Genomic DNA, 6,000 nt, shown 5'->3' with positions numbered 1-6,000 from the left:
GTATACACACATGATGTGAACGGACATGGTTGTATGCGTGCTACGCGTACCCGTATATTAGCCGCATCACAACGAATACACACACAGAGATACGTCTTTGCCTTACTGTGCACACTGCACACGTTTTGCCAACGGCATTTCAACTGGTACACGCTGTTTTAAAATTGCTATCCTCTTGTATGCACGACCATCAAATTCGATGATATGCGAAACAACACAGCGAGAGAGAGAGAAAGAGAACCTTCAACAATATGCTTCCAATAGAACGTAATATGCCGTTCCGCATTTGCTCAGCAGTTGGCACAACTGCAATGTGGAACTGAAAAAGGCCTACCTTACTTTGACTTGATTTAAATTCAAATATTTGGCCAATGATTACTCGACTTTTTCATTTTTGATTCAAATTTTTATTTTATATTCTTTCCGGTTTTTTTTTTTAAATCGAATACACCAAATTGAAAGTGTTTTTAGAAAATGTGGAACGACTTTCTTTCCACAGAAAATAGAATGAAAATCTTATAAAAAATCACAAATTTTTCAATTTTATACAACATTTTATTTGAGCTCAACTAGTTGAATGTCTATTATTATTATTATGACAAAAGAAATAATTCAATTTCGAGAGAGATTCCGTACAGAGTCAGTTAAAATAGATTGATATCATTTCCATCGTATAAAAAATATAAAGATTAAAGAATAAATTAACACACAGGATTTTCATTTGGTTCTTTTTTTATTCATTTTTCACAATTCTTAAACTGATATCTTAAAATTAACATTTCTGATTAACTAGAAAGATTATAATTTTCATATTCAACAGTCAAATACTTGAAAATATTGTATTTATACATTAAAATTTACAGTTGGTGCAAATTAAAATGGCGGTCAGCGAATATCACGCAAAACCATTTGCCATTTTGTAACAATCGAAAACTATTAATTAGTTTTCCAATGAATATCGCATCGAAATTATGGTAGAGATTATAGCACACAGTACTTCAAAATCATATACTTCTATTTTAGAGAAGAAAAATTGCAAATATATCACTGTGATCATTCTTGCCATGTATTATTAGTTGGCACATGTGTGCATTAACATTGAATCATTTTGCGCGGAATATTTACTTTATGCACGATTTTATTATACCTTTAGTAGTGAATTTCAATTAAGGTCTAATAATATTAAAGAATTAATACATTTCATTCATAATAATCTCCATTCGGATCCAACGAAAAATTTCAAATTTCCAGCAGTTCTAATGCGAATTTTTCATTTGCTAAATATGTCACATGAAGCAATAAACATAAATCATCAAATAATTCTTACTTTTTCATTAGATCGCTCTCAAAAATTGTAAAATACTTCTTAATGTTGCCCACGGGCGATTTCTATGATAATTTTTCATTTAAAATGTCATTGAAGATGTTTAACGATAAAAAATATCCAATATGTTTGATCACTTATGATCAATAATAAAATATAAAATATATAAATATAAAATAAAATATAAATATATTATAAAATTCAGATGAAATGCAAGACACCAAAATCGTAAATCGGACAATTACAACTTGGCAATGAAAACGTCATTAGATTGCAGGGCGTCAGAATAGACTAAAGAGCATGACTTCTTGGTTGAATGCAAGTCGACAATTTAATATGAGTTACCGTAGACGAAGATTAAAACGGCGATTAGCGAGTATTACGCAAAACCATTTGCCATTTTATAGCCTACGAGTACAAAAACTATTAACTAGCTCCCCCATCGCATAAAATACCTGTAGAGGTTTAGAACAATTATTTCTGTAATGTAGACATCTAAAGTAATAAGATAGAAGTCTACATTCAGAGAGAAATGTGGTTCACGTTGGAGTTCATAGAAATTGTTCTCGTCTCTGTATGAGAGTCACGTAGATAAAATTGTCAGGAACATCGTCAAATTGATAAATTTGAAAAAGACCGTATTACGATTGCTTTATATTTTTAGCGAAATCGTCTCAGCGATTTCGAGCAGTCTATGTATTTCGGATGGATATCCATCCGAGTTTTTTTAGAATATCTGGATATTTAACGCAACTGCACAGAGCCAGAGCTGTGTGCGTCGCACATATAATCTACGGTATGTCGCTACACGTAAAATACAGACACAGTGTGACTGTGTACGTGCGATACTTGATACACATATACGTCGCGACATACCGTAGATTCTATTTGCGACCCACACAGCTCTGGCGCTGTGCAGTTGCGTTGAATATCCAGATATTCTAAAATATCTCGGATGGATATCCATCCGAAATACATAGACTGATTTCGAGTTTGCTGAGAATGAAGAAGATGAGTTTTTCACATTTAGCAGAATATTCGGAATGCTAGAGTATTCTTTTGTTGAATTGTGGCAACGGTGTTCAACGTGTTTTCGATAGTATTCGACATTTTGGCCACTTGATTTCGAACAAAATAATCTTTAAAAAACACGGAAAATTTCATTAAATTGTTTCACACACACACACACTCTATTTTATTGTTATAAGTGAGAGACTCTTATCGTGGATGAAATGTTGATGTGAAAAACACTAATTAACTAAAATTAATTGCTTTAAATTTAGTTTGAAGTATGAGCTGAATTTGGTTATGATGTTGCTCTGACAAAAACACCATCACTCTTCTTGTAAAACATAGATATTTGTACCCATTTGCGATAACAGAAACGATGTCTTAATGATTTAAAACTCATTTGCTTCTTTTTTCTAATTTGGTGTAGTTCCGAAGAATGTCACTAGATCGACACCCTGAACATTCCAATATGTCGACTTTATTTGGTATATTTACAAAGATGTGTGGAGTTTTGTGGAAGCCATACAGTAATTTGATAAAATGCTTTCAAAAATGTTGTTGAGTGTTGAGTGTTTTTTTTTTGAATTTTTACTATAGCGCATCTCACAGCTTTATATAACCGTGTTGTTGTTGCTGCATTTCTGCAATTCAATGCAATCCCGTGTACAAAAAAAGTGATTGACTATTTTGGGACAAACTATTGACTGTAAAAGCAGGCAACCTTAGTTAAATTTAGTTAACCGTTTGATAATCAATTTGTTGTATCAATTAAAGTAAGCTATTTCTAACTGCACACCTAACTATAGTTAACAATAACCATAGTCACCCCATAGTCTTAACGTCCCAAAATAAACGCCTGAATGACTGAGTGACTATAGTCGATTGTTTTCCATACAATATTTTAAAATTCATGAATTTATCCAACTATAGTCACTTACAATCAATAGTAACTTGGTCACTTTTTTTCCACGCGGTAAATTAAATTTAGTTCCTTAAACTAATTGCAGGTGGCGATGAATAATTAGTTTTCCAATGAATATCGCATCGAAATTACGGTAGAGGTTATAGCACACATTACTTAAAAATCATATGCTTTTATTTTAGAAAATGTTTAAAAAATAATAATTTTGAAACGTACTAGATTTAAGTACTGGATTCATTGGTTTAACGGCATATTTTAGCAATTCTGTGCCAGTATGAATGCGCTCAACAGCGCTAGAAAAATAACCAACATCAACGATTTGGAAACTAACACAAAGTCATGGATGGCAAACCCCACTGCTATATTGAGACAAGCAAACACATAATTTACCTGCAGTACAAGCAGCTTAATATGATCCTGACAAATATGTTTTGCCTCAACGAAGACGGAATCACGATTCAAAACGCAAAGCCGATGTTTCCGGTCATGAACAACGAAGTGATCGTGAAAAATCTTTTTTTCAAAGTCCAGACAGACAATACAACAGGCGCTCTCGACATTATTTTCCAATCGAAATACGTGTTTTCTTCAATTTCACACCAAAATTTGTGGTTATATGACTTTTGACAGTGCTGTCACTATGCTGTATTTGGGTATATGCGTCACTTCCTTTGGCATAAATTTATTGGGCTTAAGAGTATTGTGACAAGGGAATAAATCATTTGATGGAAATATAAATCAATTGACCACAAATGCTAACATTGTGAGGTGCACCAAGCGCCCGAATAGTATATTAGCAAAGCGAGAATAAAGATTCGGGTTTGAGTCTCCTGCACCACACTCCTTGTGTTTCATTCATTAGAATTTCCCTCATATCAAAGATTTGGTTGCCCAAGTACTTCTAATGTTTCCCAGGGGTGATTTCTATGATAATTCTCCATTTAAAATTTAAATCAAGTTGAACCAATATCATTTAAGATATACGACGATGAACGATATGCATATATTTTGTAAATCAGTGGTCAATATTAATTTAACCTCTCAACATATATGTATAAAACCATGTAGAAGAATGTTTATTGTTTACTCAATTTGTTGAATAAAAGTGATAAAAGAACTTATGAACAATTTAAGCTATACATCAATGTTGCAACGAGAAGTGCAAAAGTAGTGAAAAATCAGTGCAAAAGCAGTGTAAGTTATATAGTTAAATATAAAAATTCTGTCTTTTTTTCTTATATGTTAAATATTTTTCAATTGTAGTTTCAAATAATATTCGAGTTAGAAGTAACTGTTTGAAGAACAAACATTTATATAAATTATTAATTTGAGATTTTTGAGAGCTTACGTTTAAAATATGAGCATCCAGCACAAACGAAAGCATTTGATTTCGGACCATTGGTAATACGGATGATTCATTATCTCCTGTTATTAATATTCCCGGTGCTGATTTCAAATTAATCCATCATGAGTATTGTTATCAATTATCTAGTATTATTAGCAAGTAATTGAAATTCGGATTCGAGTGAACTTTTTCGTGAAGTAACTGACATCCCAAACTCTGAACTCAGTGATCTTTTCATGAACGTGAAGAAAAAGAGTTATTTTCAATCTTGTAACTTTGTTACTTCGTAAATTGTGATACATTTTTCTATAAATAATTGACCATAGAATGTTTTAGACCACATTGCTTCTTGTATTCTCGCAATCAAAGCCATATATTCAGTATTTGACTGCAGCAAGTGATAACACCACCATTCATTGCAAATACATATGCAGTCGTAGAAATAAGTTCAAGAAAACAGGGGAAAAGCTAATCTATCAACCCGAGTGGAAAAAAAGTGACTAAACTATAGTTGGCTAAATTCATGAATTTTAAAATTTTATATGGAAAACAATCGACTATAGTCACTCAGTCAGTCAGGTGCTTATTTCATGGACTATTTGTTCCAAAATAGTCAGTCACTTTTTTGTACACGTGATCGTGGTTTAAAGTTTATATTAAATATAATAACAATATTGCATTAGGTTATTTTCAATCTTTGGTTTACAGATGGAATCAGTGAGATTGAAATAATTTCCGTAAAAAAATATGCGTAATTTTTGTTACTTTTAAGTAAGATTTTCACATGGGAGCGACGTGAAAGGTACGGGACATTTCTTGCGTTCAGCGCCAGTCCCTCATAACTAAAAATATTCCAATAGATGGCGCTTAGAAATAGACAAAAGGGATTTTATAAAATTATAATTCTAACAAATTGGCTCCTATCAAATTATGTGCGATCAACTAATACAATATTTTTATTTATGAAACTATATGCAAGTTCTGTCCACCAATACAAATATTTTTTTTTCTTGCAAAACCAGTTTTGGTTATGTTATACGTATTTGGCGAAGAGGGAAAAAATTTCTTTGTTTTTTATGAATTTAATGAAATAAAGTACGGAGCGAGACACATGCTTTTGCTTTGCGTCTTATTCTCTATTCCCCTTTTCATTTGTTTGCATATATTTTGGCAAAGGCTGCTACGCTACATTGGACCATTTTTTATTATTAGATACTGGCGCTGATGTCAATATTTCTTCACGTCGCCCCCATGTACATTAGGGTGTTTCCACATGAAAAATATTAAAAAGTGGCTATTATCATTTTGAAGAGCGTTAAATTCTGTATAAGATGATTTGATTTTTGATACTGATTGGTTGCCGATGTCACTTCATGGACTAAAAACACATTTGTAGAT

Source organism: Contarinia nasturtii, unplaced genomic scaffold, assembly GCF_009176525.2.
Source record: "Contarinia nasturtii isolate CC-2019 unplaced genomic scaffold, AAFC_CNas_1.1 Cnas_scaffold_1371, whole genome shotgun sequence".
Taxonomy (NCBI): domain Eukaryota; kingdom Metazoa; phylum Arthropoda; class Insecta; order Diptera; family Cecidomyiidae; genus Contarinia; species Contarinia nasturtii.
This window is presented reverse-complemented; position numbering follows the sequence as displayed.